Consider the following 22,222-nt stretch of genomic DNA (forward strand, 5'->3'; position numbering starts at 1 on the left):
CGTTTGCTGCTTTTCCAATGAATTGTACCCAAAGAGACTCTCAATATGTCAAATGAGCAACAATATAAACATTACAATTCAAAATATCTCTTTGGAACAATTGCAAATAATCGTAACTTCAAGAGGCAAAATACATCATTAGAAAGGTTAAATCATTGTATATAAAATGGGGCAGATAAACTAACCCAAGATAACAGCTTAAGACTTAACAGGATAGAGAGCAAAGCCTGGTGCAGAAATACAGTGGTATTATGTGGGGCCAGTGGGGTAAAATCCTTTAACAGGGTGCTGCCATAGAAATGGACAGTGCTGGTCCTACCATTAGGCAGAATGAGGCAGATGCCAGCGGGAGGTGGCAGCAACCAGCCCAGCCATTCTTCTCTATCAGAGATCAGAGTCCTGTTGTGTCCCACCTAAACTAGCTTGCATCCCTCAGGTGCACTGGAGGGTGCTATGCCATTGCCATTCTTGACTTGAGATGCACCTTCCCATCCTGTCGGCCTCTGTACCTGGAATGTGAGCCTAGCAAATTTACACCCCCAGTGCCAATGCATGGGAAAGGAAGCGCAGCTATCCTTTCAAATCTGCACTTCTTCAACTGTTGTGTTGCAAAGCAGGTGTACAAAAAAAGTTTTTAACAGAAAAAAGAATGCACGGAAATGCTTGTATTAGTGAAAATAATGTACAAAGGGGGTAATATTAGGGGAAACATCATAGAATAAGTGTTCCCATTGGGTAAAATACACACAAAGATCTATACAGATTTTCATGTGGACTAGATTTTAAAAGTTAACTGATGTGCAGATGGGGTGAACCGAAGAGAAGACTGGAAAAATGAGGAACTGAGAACACCAAAATGGACAGAAACCTCCTTCCCTGGCTACCACATCTTAACCTAGGCATGGGTCCTTTAAATCTCCAGCTGAAACAAGGGTGATAGGCAGACATGGTCCTCTGTGGCCTTTCCATATTGGTCCCTCTTCACCTGTTGTGTCAAACAGGCTTCCAGGTGTGCTGCATGTGAGGCAGGCAGCTGGAAGTATCATGCACCACACCAAAATCGCCAAATGGGGAAAAGGGGGTGCAATGAAAGAACACTTTCCATGCAACTTGTTATAAGGCTTAAAGCATCCACCTTTCCTCAGGAAAAGAGTCTGGGGGAAATTCTTACTCTCTTTGGTGCACCAAACCATCTCTCTCTCTCTCTCTCTCTCTCTCTCTCTCTCTCTCTCTCTCTCTCTCTCTCTATCTCTCTCTCTCTCTCTTCCCACCTGCTATTGGGAGCATGGAAGCAGCATTCAAGTACTGAAGTGCCATCTCTGAGGTGCCGTTTTCCTTTCCCTGTTAATTGCAGGCAGCAGAGGCTTGTGCCGTAGTTTGAAATTAAAAAGAAGGTCATGACATTCTAGGGGGCTTTTTGCCATTTATGAAACTGTCACAGGCCTTTCAAAAGTCAGATACTTGAGTCACTAGGGGGGAAGAAAGCAAAATGTGTATGGGGCTTCTGGGGGAAATTGCCTTAATTTTTTTTTCCATGGTGGAAGTCTTTTATGGCACACTTTGAGACAGCCGAATGGTACCCACAAACGTCAGTAATCGATCCATATAGTCCGGGCTCTCTGACGACTTGCACAGTGTGCAATGCATAGAAAGCAGCTTCCTTGTCTGTGATTATGTTGCTGCCTCCATGCAGAAATCATGTAATGAGGAATCCATGCTGTGAACATCCAACTCTTTCATTGATGGGGATGGCTCTGTCATGTTTTTTTAAAAAGTGACAAATTTGCAGAGAAAGTGTCAAAGCATCCCTCAGCCACAATGCCTGGCAGTTGTCCATGTTGCTATTTGTTAGCAAGCTCTGTGTGGATAAATGGCAGAGGAATCACATGAGTTGAAGCTGCATTTTCTTCCGTAAGGGTAAGGAAGCAAATCATATTTGGAAGGAGGAGGGGGAAAACAAACTCAAGTTCAAGTGCTTAGTTAAAAATATGGATTGGAAAGAAATTCAAATCTGTTTGCATTCACTCACTTTGAAAAACAATGTGCAAACTGAAACACAGCCACCCTTAAAAATGTGCACATCTCCACATTTTGCAATGCAGTTATCCAGCTAAGTAACATGTACAAGAGTGAACATACAAAGGAAACTGTGCATTAGAATGCATATGTTAGTAAAAATAGCATGCAAAAAAATAGCATGTTGGGCAAAAATTGCATAGATAGATAGATAGACAGATTATTATTATTATTAATGCCCCGCCCATCTGGCTGACTTTCCCCAGCCACTCTGGGCGGCTTCCAACAGAATATTAAAATACAATAGTCTATTAACCATTAAAAGCTTCCCTAAACAGGACTGCCTTCAGATGTCTTCTAAAAGTCTGGTAGTTGTTTTTCTCTTTGACATCTGATGGGAGGGCGTTCCACAGGGCGGGTGCCACTACCAAGAAGGCCCTCTGCCTGATTCCCTGTAACCTCACTTCTCGCAGCGAGGGAACCGCCAGAAGGCCCTCCACAGATTATAGTTATATAAAGACATTCATACTAAATTGCTGATTAATTTTCATGAGGACTTTTAAAAATGAAAAATCATAAACTGGTGTGCAAATGTGGAGAACCGAATACTGGAAAAATGAGAAGTCAAGAGAAATTAAAATCGACAGTTTTGCCCATTCCTATTTAGTTACAAGTTCTTCTTATGCTCATCTAAACTGGAAAAGTTCAAGGACAGGAGACTTCCCAAATGGCTGGTTTCTCGGTTCCAGTGATTTATTGGCCCTGCATCCCTTTCCTTCCCTCCTCTGCCACAGACTGATGGAACGGTTACAGTGAGGAAGAGCATCCTGGCACCCCCCAAGGAACTGTTATGACATCGCCTTCTGGGCCAGGGATTGTTTAGAACAGAGAAGGTGGCTATTCAAGGATCTTAAAATGTTACGGCTGTTTGAACAGAGAAAGCACACTTTAATACAGGACAGGCCAAAGGTTTATTTTCATCAATGCATGCATTTCCTGACTTTTAAGCAGAACCAGCCTGTTCTTCAAACTATCCCAGACCTGACCTGGCTATCAAACTTTTGGAGGCCCACCCTGAATCCTGATTCGTATGCTTTTCACCTCTATATATTTGGGGATTGGGGTGCTTTGGGATTTTTTTGTTTTCTTTCAGACATTCGCAATAGCCATTGTAGCCATCCATTCCTTGAAAATGAAGTGTGTTTGTGTGTGCGTTTCAACTGTTGTTCTTTGTTGTTTTTGTTTTGTTTTGTTTTGTTTTGTTTTGTTTTGTTTTGTTTTGTTTTGTTTTTGGCCCTCTCTTTTCACACCCACAGGAACAGAAATAACAAATCAATCACCCCAAGTAATTCCAGAATATGAACAGGAAACAAGCACAAAATTCAGACAAACATTTTGACCTTTGCTGTTGGAAGCCCATTTTCTCCATTTATGTCCAACTGCTCACTTAGCACACCCACTTTGCTTCTATCCTGCTTTTCTTTAAATATGTGTAGTGAATATTTGGGGGAGAAGGATCTGAACATTGGCTGGTCCTAAATACAACATCTAAAAAGCTGACATACACAAACACACACACTGTATATATATCCTCTTTCAAGGCCCGCCCCCCAGGTTAATACGCTGTTTGCTTATAACAGCAAGTCACAGCAATAAGTTTTACTTACTAACTAACTTTGAAAGATTATTCGTGGCTGTGCTTTCACAAAAAGGATTATTATCAAAAATTTACAGGATATTGACGGAGTTGCAGGGTATTGATCTTCTGTAGACATCAAATGGGAAAATAATTCTAGGCATAAACCTCTAATGTATGGTGGTTGCATATCTGTATTGATGGGTTTCATTATTCTATTGAAACCAGTTCTGGAGAAAATTCCTCAAAGCTGTTATATATGTGGTATCATACACCATTAAGAATTCAGTTCATATCAGTCAGTTCATAATGACAGATCTGTAATTCTATCAAGGCAGACTTGAAGCTTATCCAATGGTCACGTGAAGACAGTACAGTGGTACCTCAGGTTAAGTACTTAATTCGTTCCGGAGGTCAGTACTTAACCTGAAACTGTTCTTAACCTGAAGCACCACTTTAGCTAATGGGGCCTCCTGCTGCCGCCGCGCCACCAGAGCACAATTTCTGTTCTCATCCTGAAGCAAAGTTCTTAACCTGAAGCACTATTTCTGGGTTAGTGGAGTCTGTAACCTGAAGTGTGTGTAACCTGAAGCGTATGTAACCCGAGGTACCACTGTAAGTTGGATCCAGGCTAGGAGAATTACACACGGCTCCTACTAGAATCAGTGAAACTTATTTAGTCATGATTAACCACATTTATTTCAGTGGCACCTGGGGACAAACTTGGTCTGGACCTGATTCACTGAGAAATTCTGGAGAGAGATAGCTGTAAGTACAAAACAGAGACTGGTCCATTATATGCCAGCTCCAAGGGTCTTTTGGCAGTTCCCTCACTGTGAGAAGTGAAGCTACAGGGAACTAGACAGAGGGCCTTCTCGGTAGTGGCACCTGCCCTGTGGAACGCCCTTCCATCAGATGTCAAAGAAATAAACAACTACCTGACATTTAGAAGACATCTGAAGGCAGGCCTGTTTAGGGAAGTTTTTAATGTTTGACGTTTTATCGCTTTTTTATTATTATTAATATTCTGTTGGGAGCTGCCCAGAGTGGCTGGGAAAACCCAGCCAGATGGGCAGGGTATAAATTATTATTATTATTATTATTATTATTATTATTATTATTATGATGATGATTATTATTATTATTATTATTATTAAGTTCTGGGGCAGGGTGCCACTAAATATACCATTACCTGGAGATGGAGGTGGTTGCCCCCCATGTCCTGCTTGTGGGCTATCAGAGAAAACTGATTGGGCACTGTGATTGGCCAGAGATTGGCAGGCCATCTGTCAATAATTCTTTAGCTGGGATTCCTGCATTTCAGCAGCTGGACTACATGACCCTTTGGTTCCCTTCCAACTCTACAATTCTTTGAACATCACTGGGATACTAACAGTATTTATTTTAAGTCCCCAGCCCACTCCCCCACCCTAACCCTCAAATCATTGCTAAATATTGCTGGCATTTTAAGAAAATATAATTGCAATTTGATCATTCTGCAACTCCATATGCATCCTAACTAAATTTGCTATGCTTGATTAGCTTTTTTAAAAAGGGGGGGGAGCTACATTTTGGAACAGATTGTTTTCTCTGTATACTGAAGAATTCAATATAACTTAAAAAGAAAAAAGAAAAAGAAAGAAATCCAACTACATTAATCCTTTACAGCAAAAACAATCACCCCCTCGTTGCCTGATTCGCGTGGGTTATGGGCAAGAGGAGGTGTGATTGTTTTCCAAAAGGGAAATCCTAGAACTCAGCTAGGATCTAATTTCCCTGCAAGGCAGCATTAAGCAGCTCTCATTTTCCTTGGAGAACTTTCACCAACATCCAGCTTATTTTCTTTGGGAAGGAAGATGCTTTGAGAGTTGATGCTATTATAGTCTCAGAAATAGCGTGTGCTATTAAGCAAGTACCACTTAAATCCTAGGCTGGGCGAAAAGCCAGCTTCTGGGCTTTAATCATCCCGAGCACACCTGCAGCACATAATAATGAGATGTAAAGTCACCCCAAACAATAAACAGGAAGTTTAGGAAATGGGGACTGAGGTAGATGGGGAGCCGCTTGTCTGGAAGCAATTATTTTACGACAGCACGGAAACGATATCCGGAGCACTTTGTATTGCAATGAGATGTAGCCCTGGGTTGTGGGATTAAAGCTGTCATTTTCTAAAATGGCACCTTGCCTGTAGACTGGAGTATCCATCTGCAATAACTGTCCATCTTCTAGCTGCACCCAATTAAAAGCTGTTCTTAATGCAAATGTGAGCCCCAGGTTCACGGTATCTACATATTACAGCAACTCCCCCAAACCGCTTCGTAACCAAATGCCACCAGTTTGTACAGAACATTCCAAAATTCTCCGCATACAGATCTCTTCCTAGATTTTGAAGTTGTGAATTGCAAATAAGGCTTGGCCAATTAGGAATTTTCCGCTGTTATTATTTCAACAGATCTCAATATTGAATTTGAAATTTTGCACTGAAAACCAGGTGAAAACAGGGGCTGTGACAGTGCTTTTTTTCCTGGGGGAATACAGGGGTACGCATACCCCTAAACGTTTTGTGAATCTTTGTACTTTTGTCCATTTACTGTATTTATATTTCCCGATTTGAACTATAAAATGGTGATTTTCTTGAGTCAAAATGAGAGTATCCCTAAACATTTTTTTAGAAGAAGAAAAAAGCACTGGGCTGTGGTAAATTGTGAATTGACAGACTTTTGGACCCACTTCTTTTTGTTAAGGGCCTATCCTTGTACCTAATTACTGGGATTCATGTTTCACAGGTCTAATTTATGTGGTTTCAGAAAGACCACAAAGAAATGAAACAAATTGAATTAAAGCTAAACTCTTGCTGCTGTAAGGCTTGCAACCTCCTCTGTTTAATATCTTCCTCCCGCAAAAGGTTAAGAATTATTTCTTCCGTAATTTAAGCATCAGTTTACCTTAAAAATGGAGCCTCATCTTTGGGAGTCGTCTGCAATTTCCAGCCAGAGTTCACCAGCACATGGGGGATACAATTGATCTGCTCAGCTGTAAGAGAAAGTGGAGTCAATAAACCCTACAGGAGACCATTTCAGTGGCCAGCAGGACAGGGCTCCGATGACTTTGGCTCCAGAATACTTTAGCAACTGAAATCCATCAAAAAAACACAAAGGGTTGGGCAAGAAATAGGATTGAGTGAGATAGAAGATGCCAGCAGGTTATGTAAAAAGGTAAAGGGACCCCTGACCATTAGGTCCAGTCGTGACCGACTCTGGGGTTGCAGCACTTATCTCGTTTTATTGGCCGAGGGAGCCGGCATACAGCTTCCGAGTCATGTGGCCAGCATGACTAAGCCGCTTCTGGCGAACCAGAACAGCGCACGGAAACACCGTTTACCTTCCCACCAGAGCGGTACCTATTTATCTACTTGCACTTTGACGTGCTTTCGAACTGCTAGGTTGGCAGGAGCAGGGACCGATCAACGGGAGCTCACCCCATCACTGGGATTCGAACCGCCGACCTTCTGATCGGCAAGTCCTAGGCTCTGTGGTTTAACCCACAGCGCCCCCTGCGTCATAAAATGGTTGCAATGCATTGTGGGTGTTCTGAAGCTTCAGTGGGGGACTTGGTGAAAACCACTCCATCTTCTTGTGTTCCAGATCTGCCAAATCCAAACTTTGAACTTTGGGCAAAAATGATTGTTAAATGTGTTTTCTGTGGGACATGCAAAATGAAGTAATTATTCAAGCAGTGCATAGTTAAATTATAGAACTCACTCCTCCAGGAGGCACCAATGACCATCAACTTGGATGGCTTTAAAAGCAGATCAGACAATGGCCATGATCTGCCTCCACTGTCAGAGGTAGCCTATCTCTGAGTACCAACCCTGTCAGCAACTGGAGGAGAGAGCATTCATACTCAAATCATGCTTGAGAGTTTCCCTGTGGCATCTGGGTGGCCATTGCGAGATGCTGGACAAGATGGGTCACTGGCCTGCTTCGGCAAGATGTTCTTACGTTCTTATGTTCCCCAATATCCCAATTGCATGGGAAGCAAATCTCCAGACTATGTGAAAAAGGCTGATTATTCAGCTCCTCCTTGGCAACACTCAAATTTCTGCCTTTAATTGTAGTTTGAATGTTTCCTTTCTTTTTCCTTTTCTTTTAAATGACAAAGAGAGGTAGCAAACATGTCATAACAATCTTAGCATTAAGAATAAACGACGACGGGGGGAGGGGGACAAAGACACATTTTCAATGATTTATTATTAAATTCTTCACTAAAAAACCAGTAAGTTGAATTTTCCTATTAACGCAATTGAGAATGTAATGAGCTTCTTAATTTATGACTTCAGTAAGTTTCTCTGATTTGAATTATAAAACTATCATGCATGCAACATTCTAATTGCCCGAGTGTGTCTGAAGATGACAGTTTGTTTGGTTTTCATTCCGGCATCTAATCTAAATAAATTAACAAATAGCAGACAGTCTCTGCCGCAAGTCATTGTGATATGTGAATAAATGGGTTTGCTTTTTTTTTTTAATGGATAGATTCTAAGTTATTAAAATAAGAATAGTAAACGTACCTCTTTCTTAGACCTCAGAGAGTTGTTTTTCTTCATGGATGACAGCCTTGGCATTGTTTTTAGCCACAGGGGTATCCCTAAACCAAAATAGATGAGGAGCATTTTGCAGGAGGTTTCACCCCAAACGGCAGAAGTTGTCCATCTGCACCCCACTTCAGAAGACCTTAAACAGAATGCAAAAGGAAGCTCACCTGATCCAACGTCCTGTTCTCACCATGGACATCCAGGGGCCTGTGAGAAACTCACAAGCAGGATCGGAGAAACATGGCGCTAAGCAGCAGCCGTAGGTGTGGTGGTGCTGTTGATGAATGAAGAAGTGGAAGAGAAGGGGGATGGAGATTTACTCAGAACAACGCTATTATTCCATGGGGCTGCATTCCCAAGCCTCTCTCTGTAAATACTGGATAAAAGCAGATGGTAAGGACTTTTCCTTGTCTTATCCATTCCTGGCAACCTGCCATGGGGGTTGGTTCCTAAGCTGCCCAACACCAGATTGGGCGCCATCAGTGCCTCCTGTGGGAGCAAGAGCCCTACTGGAGTCAGGGCCAGTCTTAGCATTAGGCATATTGTGACAAGCGCCTCAGGTGGAAGAAGCTTGGGGTGGGGCAATGACAGCTGCCCCCTGACTCCTCCTCCTGCTAAGTTCCTGGCCATTCCCCTCTGTTGGAAGAGACGTGTTGCACAGTCTGCCCTTCCTCAGTCTGCTTCTGATACAATTTTCTAGTACTGAAGTAAGATTCAATTGTCATCTCAATCAGCTTCTGTACACGGAATAGAGGAAGCCATCTTTTTTGGATTTGTTTTACAGTGGTACCTCAGGTTACATACGCTTCAGGTTACAGACTCCGCTAACCCAGAAATAGTGCTTCAGGTTAAGAACTTTGCTGCAGAATGAGAACAGAAATCGTGCTCCGGCGGCATGGCAGCAGCAGGAAGCCCCATTAGCTAAAGTGGTGCTTCAGGTTAAGAACAGTTTCAGGTTAAGAACGGACCTCTGGAACGAATTAAGTACTTAACCCGAGGTAGCGCAGTATTGTAATGTAGGATAAAAAAAACCAACTTCCTTATTTTTCCATTTCAAAAATATATATGGGGTGGGTGTGTCATCTTATCCTTTGCCTCAGATGGGGAAATGGCTTGCTGTGGCCCTGCATGGATACGGCCAAAGGTCCATCTAGTCCAGCATCCTGCTTTTCACAATGGCCAGCTTGATGCTTCTGGGAAACTCACAAGTAGGGAAGGAGGGCAGTTACCTTACTGAGGGCAACAGGCCCTTCCCTGTTGTACATCCTCAAGCATCCGGTGTTCTGAGGTCTGTGCCATCTTTGAACAAGGGCACCTCAATTAGCAAAAAGCTTGTTGGCAGCTATTCGGGCTAATAGCTTGTGCGTAGACCCCTCTTCCTCCCTTGGTTTGCCTCATCAGCTCTTAAGCTGGTGATAGTCTTGTGACAGTTTCATGGCTGTTCTTGTAATCCCCTCTAATTTCCCTCAGGGTTCAGTCAAGAAGGAACAATATGAACACAGCTTTAGACCAAATGAACACGTTTATCCATCAAAATGGATGCAGCAGACCCTCAAAGTGTCCCTATTTTTCAGGGACAGTCCCGGATTTGCAGAAGCTGTACACCTGCTTGCTGGGGCTGATGGGAGTTGTAGTCCAAAGCATCTGAAAGGCACCAAGTTGGCAAAGGTGGCTTTAATGCTTCTGAGATTACCCCAAGAACCCCTCTGCCCCATCACTTTCAACAGCTAAGCTTCTGGTGCTGCTGATCCGAATGGCTCTTTCCTTGCCACAGACCAATGACTGTCCCTTTTTTAGAGGACAGTATAATGGCATTTGTCAAGAGCAAACTGTGGTGAATATCAGACTTCCTGCCCCTATGTAGGCAGAGAGCGAGCTGGGAACCTGAGGTGGCCAGATCAGAGGGAGAGGAAACCGCTGTGTCTAACAATGCAATTTGTCACTGCCTAGACTCGCCGGCGATGTGGGATTATAAAAGAGTACATCCAAAAGGTTAAGGATTTGTCTGCAGCATTGGAAAGTGATATCAAATTGAGATCGCTTGGGGGAAATAAACATTCACGGCTGTGAGGAAAAGGAGCAGGCTTTTTGCTACCGCCAGTTACATCACCACTTGTCCTTGTTATGAGTGTCCATCTGCATACCCACAGTTGAATGCTTGGGGAGGGGCTGATCTGGTGTCCGTGGGTGGCCTGCGCTTGGCTTGTGGAGCATCATGGGAGGCCAGGAAGAGCCTCATTCAAATCTCATCTCAGACACAAGGAGGGATGAATGGATCTGCCAATTTCAGTTTCTCATCAGTTTGCAATTTGTTTATTCAAAATATGTCCCCAGGGTTCAGTTTGCAGAACTGGCACTGTTGTAGGTGCCACATAATTCTCATGTCACACTTGTAAGAAATCAACCTTTTTCTGTGGCAACATCTATACTTTGGAACTCCCTGCCTATTGACACCACGCAGGCACTTTCACTGTACTCTTTTCTGCGCCTGCTAAAAATGTTTCTGTTTAGGCAAGCTTACCCAGATATGTGTTTTAATCTCTTTTTTGTTTATGATTGATTTTAAGTATTTGTTCAGTGTTTAAAATAGCTAATTTAACTTTTTTTACTGAGATACCTAATTGTTTTATTCTATTTGTAAACTGTTTTGAGATTTGTTTTTATATATATATAAAAGAGCAGAATATAAATTTTATAGAATACTAATAAATAAATAAATAAATAATGATAGTCTTTTAGAGCACTTTTTTTCCTAATACAGTGGTACCTCTGGTTGCGAACGGGATCCATTCCAGAGGCCCGTTCGCAACATGAAAAGAACGCAACCTCCAGCAGCGCATCTGCGCACACGCGGGTAGTGGTTCGCCGCTTCTGCACATGTGCATGAAGTCATTTTGCACTTCTATGCATGCGCGAATGGCAAAACCCGGAAGTAACCCTTTCCGGTACTTCTGGGTCGCCACGGGACGTAACCTGAAAGAATGTAACATGAAGTGGACGTAACATGAGGTATGGCTGTAGTTGCCATGTTGCCAAATGTACATACATGTTCCAGCAAGTTCTGCTAATATACTGCATTTTGTGTGTTACAGTAATGTGCATTTTTGTCCACATTACTTGGCTGGAGAACTATTTCTAAGTTTGGAGACGTGCACGTTTTAAAGGACGGCTGTGCTTCTGTTTGTATGTTGTTTCAGACTGTGGTAATTAGGCAAGCTCACCTATAAATGTGAACCGAATCCAATTTCTACCCCAGACCTACCTGTGAGATGCATCTGTCTCACTCATTATTGACTTTCAGAAGGTATCTGAAAAACATTCCTGCCTACCTAGTCATTTGATGCCTGGATGATACTGTTCTTGGCAACCCTGAAATTACTGGATGAGAGAGCAGTTTTAACGTATTCTTAACATATTCTTAGTATTCTGTTTTTGGAATGTTTTTCATTATGTTGTTATTGATATGTTTGCCACCCTGGGGTCCTTTGGGAGGAAGGGTGAGGTATAAAATGTTAGTTGGTTACAATTAGTTACAGTGGTACCTCAGTTTTCGAACATCTCCGTTGGCAAACATTTTGGTTTTCGAACGCCATAAACCCAGAAGTAAATGCTTCAGTTTTCAAACATGCCTCAGAAGTTGAACATGCCACATGGCTCCACTTGAATACAAGACCCTGAGGCATAGCTGTCAGCTTTGAGTTTTCAGTTTTCAAATGTTTCAGAACTCGAACAGTCTTCCAGAATGGATTACATTCAAAAACCAAGGTACCACTGTAGTTAGTTAGTTAGTTAGTTAGTTAGTTAGTTAGTTAGTTTAAAAATATTTCCACACCGCTATCCATTAAAAATATCACAGTGGATTACAACAATAGTACATGAAACTATACAATAAAAACCATATTAAATAGTTAAAATAAGAGATTGTCTAACTATTGTGGAAAGGCCTTCTCAATTGCCTGCATAGGCCTGACAGAATATAAATGTTTTCAGCAGGAATTTAAATGTTGCAATAGAAGGTGCCTACTGAATCTCTATTGACAGAGCATACCTTCTAACACATTGAGTCCCAAAATCAGAACACATGTCTTCCTGCCCATGCTCCTGCATGAGTCATGTGACCAGCGCAAGATCACAGAGCCCAAAAGTTGTGCTTTCTCTCAGGGCCACACTGGCATGGCACTGCACAATACACTTTTTCCGAAGGGGAGCACTTTTTCGGGGTGAGATCTTGGCACAAAACTGTGCAAGATCACAGCACCCAAAATGGCTGTGGTGCTCTCATGTGAGGAAACAGGATATCCCATTTTCCCCCAGGATACTTGTGGGGTATAATAGAGTATTCCACAATACTGGGCACTTTCCCCTAGTAGACACACCTCTGTACACATTTTTTTCATTGCAAAACTAGTTTGTGAAAGCCATAGAACTTTGAACGATATCTGAATTTTGGTTTAGGTATGGTTTTGGGAAGTGCGAATTAGGTAAGCTTGCGTTTTAATGCAAACCAAATTCATCTCTATGAGCCACGTGCTGATGAGGAAGCTTTAGCCAATCTCCTGTCTCTCAGCCTGAGCCTAGGCCATCTGAACTATTATTTTTTTAATTGAGCATCATTACATTTTTACCCTGCAATTCCATCAAGGAGCTCAGCCTTTCGCTCATAGACTCCCTCCACTACTTTACCCTCACGACAACAATATAAGTCAGTCAGAAAGACTATGGCTGGCCAAGGCCACGCAGTCGACTTACTGGCTAAGCAGGGATTTGAACCCAGGTCCCCTCTGCTGTAAGTCCAACAAGCCTGTGTACTGTAAGAGCTCTCTTGAGGCAGAGAGAGCAACAATAGTGGTCTTCCTTGCAGCACTGTTGTGAAGATTGCTTAGATAACGTACCTGAAACACTAGGTACGTCTGTGGCCAGGGAGGCCTTCTAAACTTGGAGGAATTGGTATGGTTTGTGGGGGTTGCTGAATGCAGCAGAATGACGAGCCCCCTCTACTTGCGATACAAAAATTTTATTTTATTTATATATTTTAAAAGCTCATAGTTGGCTGTACGGGTAAGCTGAGCTGTCGTCAGCATTTTCCTTTTTATATCCACCTAATGACATTTTAAAGAGCTGTAGATCTGCAAAAATCAATAAAGAAATAATGGGCTACAAGTGAAAGCATAAACCCACTTGGCGCCTTCAGATGCAGGCCGTTAAAGTAATTTGAGCACATTACCAAAAGTTGACTGTAACCGCAGATCAAAACTCAGTGCAATTCATCCCGCCTGGGGGGGCGAGGGGCAGTTGTCGTTTTTTCCTATGGACAGCACCACTGCTGAGCTGCCTTTTCTGTTGGAAGTGTTGGGATGCAGCTCAGCTTGTATTAAGGCTGGTGGGTGAAAGGTGGATAGCAAGTGGAACCTCCAAGCTTCCTAGACCTAACCAGTGCTGACCTTCCTTCTGAAGTTAGACTGCTCAGGACTGCTGACCTCATTTCTAGCTCCTCCCTTCTTTGTCCTACCACAAGAGAGGAGACATCTCTGTTGAGATCATGGACCAAACATAGTCCCCTGCTTCGCCAACTTAGACAGAACTAGGAACTCTTTGCATAACTCTTAGGTCAGCTTCCAGGGCTGAGCCTGTTGTCTAGGGAAAAATTCTTCTTATACTAAGTTGTGGCACTTTTGAGGATCTGCCTCAGTGGGATTTACCCCCTCCTGTAACTCCTCAACTGAACCATCAATCAATCAACAAAGCAGGCATTTCTTTATATTTGGGAATAGCCATGATAACCAGGTCAAATAGATTTGTGACAGCTAAGAAACATGCAGAGCCTGGAATGATGCATGACAGCAATGCATTGGACATGGAGCTGCTTTTGAAGACAGCCCAGAAACTAGGAATAGCCAAATCTCTTGATTTTGGTTTATGACAGTTCCTCGTTTTTCAAGTGGAAATTCATAGGAATTTCTGTGTCTCTGGAGGCTTTCAAGAGCATTGTGCTCAGACTCACTCTCCAGGTGAATTACCCATTCAGTCAATAAGAGACATCAAGCTAGATATATAAGTGTTCAAGCTGGCCAAACTCATAAAAGCAGTACTGTCAGGGTTCAGCCCTGTCCAGACTTCAAACTATCTCATGAGCCTTTTGTGGGCAAAAGGCAGCATAGAAATAAATTACAGGCAACTCTCAATTTGCACGGGGGTTACGGTTTTGGGATAGTGCATAAGGCCAAAATCATGTATGGTCAAAACACATTGGGTGGCGGGTGAGATTGCCAAATGTGTGGGGTTTTCCTTGATGCCCATCCCCTGTTTGCCCACTTTTATTTTATGTTTTAATTTGCCAAATTCATAAAGCTGAATGTGCACAAGTTAAATGTGCATTAAGTTGTGAATTGCCTGAGTAACAAGTAAGAAATAGAAGCAGGTGGCAAGGGATGGACCTCCAGCATCTATATCAGTTCCCAGTCTGAGCTGCTTCATTGCTAAAGCAACGTCTCATTCAGAGTTTCTCCACGCCACACTTTCCAGTTGACACTTCCTTCATTTGGTGAAGCTGCCTGTGGTCTTTGCAAACATGCCATAACAAATTTGCTAGTCTTTATGATGCTACAAGATTATTATTTTTGTTTTGCTGCAAACAATAGTTTTATTGAGCCAGTGTGGTGTAGTGGTTAAGAGCGGCGGACTCGTAATCTGGTGAACCGGGTTCGCATCCCCGCTCCTCCACATGCAGCTGCTGGGTGACCTTGGGCCAGTCACACTTTTCTGAAGTCTCTCAGCCCCACTAACCTCACAGAGTGTTTATGGTGGGGGAGGAAGGGAAAGGAGATTTTTAGCCGCTTTGAGACTCCTTAGGGAAGTGATAAAGTGGAATATCAAATCCAAACTCCTCTTCTTCCTCTTCTTCTTCTTCTTCTTCTTCTTCTTCTTCTTCTTCTTCTTGCTTTTAGTTTGCTAAATTTGAAATCTTTTCTATTTTATCTTTTTTCTTCTCTTATCTTATTGTACATCACTTCGGTAACTTTCCCTGTGAAGCAGTTTATCAATCTGCAAAGATGACAAATACCTCATAACTGAATTTTATGGGGAGGGGAATATATTCCATTTGGAACACTCATCCTCATGTTACCCAAAAAGCAGAATTCTTTCCATTTTGATTCTAGTTCTATGTCTATGAAAACTTACTTTATGCTGGATTTGAAAGCTGCTCTGCAACATTAAACAAGAAAAGTTCTAAAAACTGGCACCAAAAGCAAGTATTCTACCAAGCAGAGAGAAGATTTGGAGTCTTTTCCCCAAGACCATAGTTGGGGAAAGAAGAAATGTGCCTGTTTCATAGATATAGCTGAAGAAGTCATAAACTATCAGTCCAAGCTAACAGCTAAGTTGGTTTTGGAAAACAAAGATGCTCATTTGATTTCAGTTAAGAAGGAACAGGAATTGTTCTCTTAGGAGAATTGCAAAGAAAATTCATGCTTTGTACAATCACTTTCTCATTTCCTGTGATCAAACTATTTAAATTTAAATTGGTGGGGAGGGGACAAATTATTTCTTCCTTGTATGCAAATCCTGTACATCTTGATGTATGTGGGGGCCTCGTATTTAAGGCATTCTCCAGGAGCTTTCTAGGAATACTGACACATATAAACAAGGCTTTCCCTCGGTGATTTCCAGTTTTTAGTTTGCAGAGCTTGGCAATCATGTCTGAAGTTCCTGACAGTCATTACAAGGCTCATGCATGTGGCATTTGCCCAACCCATTGCTGTCAACTGGGTGGTTATTACCGTCTTCTTAATGTAGAGGAAATGAGGAAAATTTGACATCTTTTTGCTACTAAATTTCTATATTTGAATTTGCCATAACTCAGACGCAAGGAGAACTAGCAAATACATTAACAAAGAGGTTGGTCACAGTTTTACTATCTCTGTATCACATGTTTAGAATGGTACTTTCCAACAACAATCAAGTTATTCTTCTAACAATTTACCGTAAATAGCACTGAACATGACTGCACATGTGCCGCAACTCCCCCAAAATTCAGGACAGATAAAAGAAAGTCTGTCTTCAAGCAGTGCATAGTCATGGAACTGGATCCCACCAGAGGCAATGATGGCCACCAACTTGGATGGCTTTTAAAGAGGACCGGACAAATTCATGGAGGCTGTCAGTGGCTACTAGCTATGATGAAAGCTATGCCATTGTGCACTGTGGAAGGCAGTATGTCTCTGACGACCAGTTGCTGGAAACCAGAGGAGGTGAGAATGCTGTTGCGCTTGAGTCCTGCTCTCGGGTTTCTCACAGGCCTGTGGTTGGCTACTGTGAGGACAGAATGTTGGCCTGATCTAACAGGATCTTCTTATGTTCTTAGAAAGATCGACTTCAGCCAGTATAGCCCTGTATGTAGCAACACAGTCATATAAAAACTTTATTAGGCCTAGTCTAGACAGGTTCAGATTCATTCAGTGTAGACAAGTAACTCATCTCATAATACAGTGGAATCTTGGGTTACGTACCGTTCTTCTTACAAACGCTTCGGGTAACAAGCTCTGCCAACCCAGAAGTAGGTTTCCTGGTAGCGAACTTTGCCTCAGGATGCGAGCAGAAGCCATGCTCTGGTGGCACGGTGGCAGCAGGAGGTGAAAGCACGCCTCAGGTTAAGAATGGTTTCAGGTTAAGAAAGGACCTCCAGAACGAATTAAGTTTGTAACCAGAGGTACCACTGTAAAAACTTTAGGTGGCAGAGAGAAAGTTCCAATGTTCCTCGTAGAACAGGATGTTCTCCATGCATAAATAATAGCATTCCAGGTAGAAGCACATCATGGTAAACTGCTTTGATGTTATTTTTATGAATTTGGGTCTATGGGAGGGAGAGAGAGAGAGAGGGAGAGAGAGAGAGAGAGAGAGAGAGAGAGAGAGAGTAGCTAGGCTTTGGTATAAAACCAAAGAAACAAACATTGATATGCAAACATCCGTAATTAAAATACACATTACAGCAATCCCCTTAGAATGCTAAAATATAAACATCCATAATTAAAATATGTAGTGAAACAATCCCATTAAAACAAGACAGCAATTAAATTATTTACATTATTTATATAAATGATTTACACAAGGGGTTTCAAGATATTCTTCTGAAGGACTGTGAGGTGAAATGTACACACATATAAAAAACGTTCTGAAAATGCTTTTTTAAAAGTGTTTTTTAAAATACATTGAATTTTCCATAAGGCTTACCATCTAGTGTCGCATTGTATATTGCACTTATAACACACTTAAAACATTTTATTTGCAGCTGTATAGCTGAGTCCTGAGTTTCACAACTCTTACATTCAGAGCAATACACTTATTCACTTTTTTGCACACCCATTTTAATGCCATTTTATATTTCGTGTGAGCGGTGTACATCTCCCTTGCATTTCCTGAAATTTTATTTATGTATGTATTTCACAAGCTTTATATACTGCTTGATTACATTGAAAAAAACCACCTCAAAGTGCTTTACAGAAACTGCTCTACCCAGTTATAACAGATTACTCCAGGAGTGGGGAAGCTTTGGCCCTCCAGAGATGTTGCTGAACTACAACTCCCATCAGCCCCTGCAGCAAGCATGTTTTCATTGTGATTATCATAGATGATAGATGATAGATAGATAGATGATAGATGATAGATAGATATAGATAGATAGACAGACCATTAGCATTTAATTGCACTTTAATTATGTTTGTTTTCTTTGTCTTTACCTATAAGCTTCCTTGAGTCCCTGTCTAGGGTAAAAGTGGGATATGAATAAATATACAGTGGTACCTTGGTTCTCGAACGGCTTAGTTGTCAAACAAATCGGCTCCCAAACACTGCAAACCTGAAAGTAAGTGTTCTGGTTTGCGAACATTTTTCGGAAGCCGAACATCCAACGCAACTTCTGCTTGAGTGCAGGAAGCTCCTGCAGCCAATCAGAAGCTGCACCTTGGTTTTCGAACCATTTCAGGAGTCGAATGGACTTCGAGAACCAAGGTACTACTATAATAATAACAACAACATCTGGAGGGCCAGATGTTGCTTCTCCACCCCGAGTCCACACCTTCTCCACCCCGAGTCAAATCCTGCCCCCAACACTCATTTATTTATTTTACAGACTGCTTTATATCCTGAAGCCATGGAAGCAGTATACAAAAAGATTATAATCATAAATATAATAAAGATTAATTGTTTAAAACAAATGAGGAAAAAATATCAAAATTGCAAGTTCTAAAATAGCAACACCCATCTCTACAAATGCTAAAAACTATTAAACTACTTCTAATGTAAGAACATTAGGAGAGCCTGCTGGATCAGCCCAAAGGGGGCCCATCGAGTCCAGCATCCTGTTCTGACAGTGGCCAACCAAATGCCTCCATGGGAAACCCACAAGCAGACCCAAGCACAAGAGCCCTCTCCCCTCCTGTGACTTCCAGCAACTGGTATTCAGAAGCATTGCTGCCTTACTATAGAGGCAGAGCATAGTCGTCAATGCTAGTACCTGTTGATCTCCTTATATTCCATGATTCTACCCAATCCTCTTTAAAGCCATCCATACTGGTGTCCATCACTGCCTCCTGTGGGAGCGAGTTCCCTAGTTTAATTATGCACTAAGTGAAGAATGACTTTCTTTTATCTGTCCTGTCTTTTATCTTTCACATCAACGGTTGTACAACTGATATTCAGTAAGTGGCTGGGTCACACTTCAGGGAAATCCTGCTTAAGCAACCTTCTTCAATAGGTGCCGAAACATCGCATTTATCCCCACATGCCCCAGCACGATCCGCTCGGCTCCCTCCTTCCTCCCTTGCAGAGGATGCTCTGAAGTGCCCCATTAAAAGTATTCAGCTGAACATGCTTAGAATCAGATAGCAAAGCTGGTTCCTGGTCATGGGGAAGCTTGCAAGTGTGTTCAGCTCGGACTTAGATGCTTTCTTCTGTGGGGTGGGACTAGTCCTGCACCACCTATTCCTGTTGTCATTGCTTGCTCAGGCATCATGCTCAGATCCAATACTGTACAGTCCTCACTCACTGCTTTCTGCAGACATTTTTGCATCTGAGGTGAACCACAAAATGGTGTCCCCCTCCCCAACAGGGAAGAAGGGGTGCGTGAAGATCTACATCAGGAACAAGAGGGGAAGAAAGATCGACATCTTTGTGGATCCTGTGGGTCCTGCTACCTGAGGCCCTGCCTTTCTTGCTTTGATATGGTTTGTTTGCTTCCAGAGCAGCCAACCCATGTCTCCACCAACTTGGGTGGCATTAAAAGAAAACTGGACAAATTCATGAAGGAATGGTAGCTATCAGTGGCTACTAGCCATGATAACTATGCTCAGCCTCCAAGGTCAGAGGCAGCAATGCTGTCTTAAGCCTTCTTGTAGGCATCTGGTTGGCCAGACTAGATGCCGGACTATATGGGCCAGTGGCCAGATCCAGCAGGGTCATCTTATGTTCTTGTGTTCTCCTTGTCACTGTATGTTAGGCATTCCAGAGCACCTGAAGCCAAGGCAACATGGTACATTTGTTTTCAATGTGATATTGACCACAAGGTAACAAGACCACAACTTGTGTTGGGTCAAAGAGAAAAAGAACGATGGGGGGGAAGTACATTGCAAAGATGTGGACTGTATTGACTGGCAAATGCAAGAGAAAATATTTATCAATAAACCTAATTGATGCACTGTAAGTAAAGGAACATTATAGATTAAATGTGTTGGGAACAGAACATGAAAGTTAGCCTATCACAATTCTACTCGCTGTCTAACTCTGATCCCTCTAACAACATCAAAATTAACCTGTGTGTATCCTTTACTGTATATCAGAAAGCATAAAGTAGGGTAGCAACCCATTTTACTCTGCAACTTGGGCCAAAGATAGAGTTCTACTTTTTTCTTAAAACCGAAACGTTCACACTGTCCCTGCATGCAATCAGTTCTGAGCTGGCTGCTAAGTCAACCGTCGCAAACCAATGAAAATGGTGAGCACACCCTGCAAGAGATTATTGGCTTGTACTCAACATTGCAAGTAACCCTAATCAAGGAAAAGCTGAGGGTTGATAGAAGGAGGATATCCAGTTTTTCCCCTATTATTATTATTCATATTATTAAATTTATTACCAGCAGGTCTCAAGTTGGGTTACAACAACTGAAAATTGGAAACAGTTGGAACAGAATACAGTCACCAAGGATTGGGTGGCTACTGAAAACACATCTTAGACCAGACACAGCTCCTTATGTACACAAGAAACAGGCATCTTGTTCCTGGCAAAGAGAGAACAGACTCAGCAAATCTCTATTTGACTATATTAAACCCAGAAACCTTAGCACAGTCTCTGCCAACCATCAGCTCCCATCAACTACAGCCAGCACTGCCTTGCTGATGCCAAGCATTCTGCATGAGGGATTCCCTCCTGCGAAGCTTGACAGAGATGCAAAGTGATATTGTTGAAAAGCTGATACAGATAGGTGTTGATTGACTTCTCTGAGCTGCAAGCTTAGGGGGCTTGTGATGCATACCTAAAAGGAGAATGAGAGCTTTACAAGTCCCATATTCTTCTCTGACTTGGATTAAAATCTGAGCCTTAGAAGAATACCCAATTTGCCCTCCAGGCCACCAAACCTCACTCTCCAGCCATGGCTGGCCTTACCATTAGGTGGAGTGAGGCATCCCTGGAGAACCCTTGAAAGGGAGGTAGATCGCTGGAGAATACTTGAAGGGGAGAGAGCCCCACCCTGCATTCTAAGTCATCCTGGCTGCCCTATACCATCTATTTTTAAATAAATCCCAGGCACTAATTGTCTCAGAAATAGCTCAGACACAACTCCTCCCTCCGGAAGATTTTGTAAGTCTTCAGAGAGTCTGAGCTCTGACTGAGCAGCAGTCAGTGTCCAGGACTTGCTCAAAAAGTAGAGTTGCATTTAAAAAACACTCTGTACGTATGCGCAGGATATTGTTTTAAATTCCAGGCAGTAGACAAGTGTTCTGAAAGAAAATACTGCTTGATTCATACCACACCAGGGCATTACAAGCTGAGCAAATCCGTATTTCAAACAAGGTTATAATGAGGTTTGGAAACTTGTATTTTAAAACAAAACAAAAAATGCTCGCCATGTCCTGCCACAGACACCTGGGCAGCAGAGCTGTGATACACCAAGGTCTCTCTTCCTCGGTGCTGGGCTCCAGGTTTGCAACCATACATTATTAGGTAGGTACTGAAAAGTGGTTGCCTCATGAGCACCACGTTGCCACAATCAGCCTTAAGGTTTAATCAATATTCCATTGCATACCATGAGGAGGTATTTTTAAAAAGCAGCAATATTGAATTGCCTTGTGTAAAATACACACTCGACTAATGGAGTGCTTCATCTTTTAAAGAAATATCTCTGCCTAGGAAGAATGTCTGACTGGTAATATAGTGTAGCAATGCGAATGGAGTTCGGGAGTAGCATGCAAGAACAGAGCTTCTGCAGGTAGGAGCAGTACAAACAGCCATTACCATAATTACCATACAGTGACCAACATAATAAAATGTGAAAGCCATGTTACTTTTCTATAATGTGAAGGGGCGGGGAGCCTTCACAGGCACCTGGAGACTAAATTTTACAGGCTTTTGGCTGTGAAATGGGCATAGGCTTTCATCTGCAACAACCTATTTAATCAGATGTGAAGTTGTAACTGGGGGAAGTGTGTGTGCTTGCCATTTATAGAGTATCTCAGAGCAGGAATGGACAAGATTTTTTCCATCAATAATTGCTTGGTGACAAGTGGTGGAGAGAGGGACACAGTTTTCTTTCTCTCTAAAATGGGTCCTATCATTTTCCCATATTGCCTATGTGAGAGGTAGAGAATTCATAGTGTTTTCATGTCAGAGAGGGAACCTTTGAACTGGCCAGGACTTCCAAATTCACAGCTCCTTCCTCAAAGAAGGAGAATCCGAGAGTGACTGTCTAAACTATGGGTAGGCAAAC

The 22,222-nt window shown here is 42.3% G+C and overlaps 1 protein-coding gene and 1 long non-coding RNA gene across 2 annotated transcripts in view; one reads left to right on the top strand and one right to left on the bottom strand.

Annotated features, from left to right (window-relative positions):
- CHST8 (carbohydrate sulfotransferase 8) overlaps positions 1 to 22,222 on the top strand; it is a 246,835-nt gene that overhangs the window by 204,035 nt on the left and 20,578 nt on the right. The gene's annotated exons all lie outside the window — the stretch shown is intronic.
- LOC308483347 lies at positions 1,803 to 8,437 on the bottom strand. The gene is made up of 4 exons (XR_013989641.1): positions 8,414 to 8,437; positions 8,223 to 8,299; positions 6,598 to 6,685; positions 1,803 to 1,858 (listed from the first exon to the last, which is right to left on the bottom strand). It is a non-coding gene; the product is annotated as an uncharacterized lncRNA (long non-coding RNA).

This window comes from Podarcis pityusensis (assembly GCF_964106645.2).
Source record: "Podarcis pityusensis genome assembly, chromosome: 8".
In the NCBI taxonomy this organism is placed as follows: Eukaryota; Metazoa; Chordata; class Lepidosauria; order Squamata; family Lacertidae; genus Podarcis; species Podarcis pityusensis.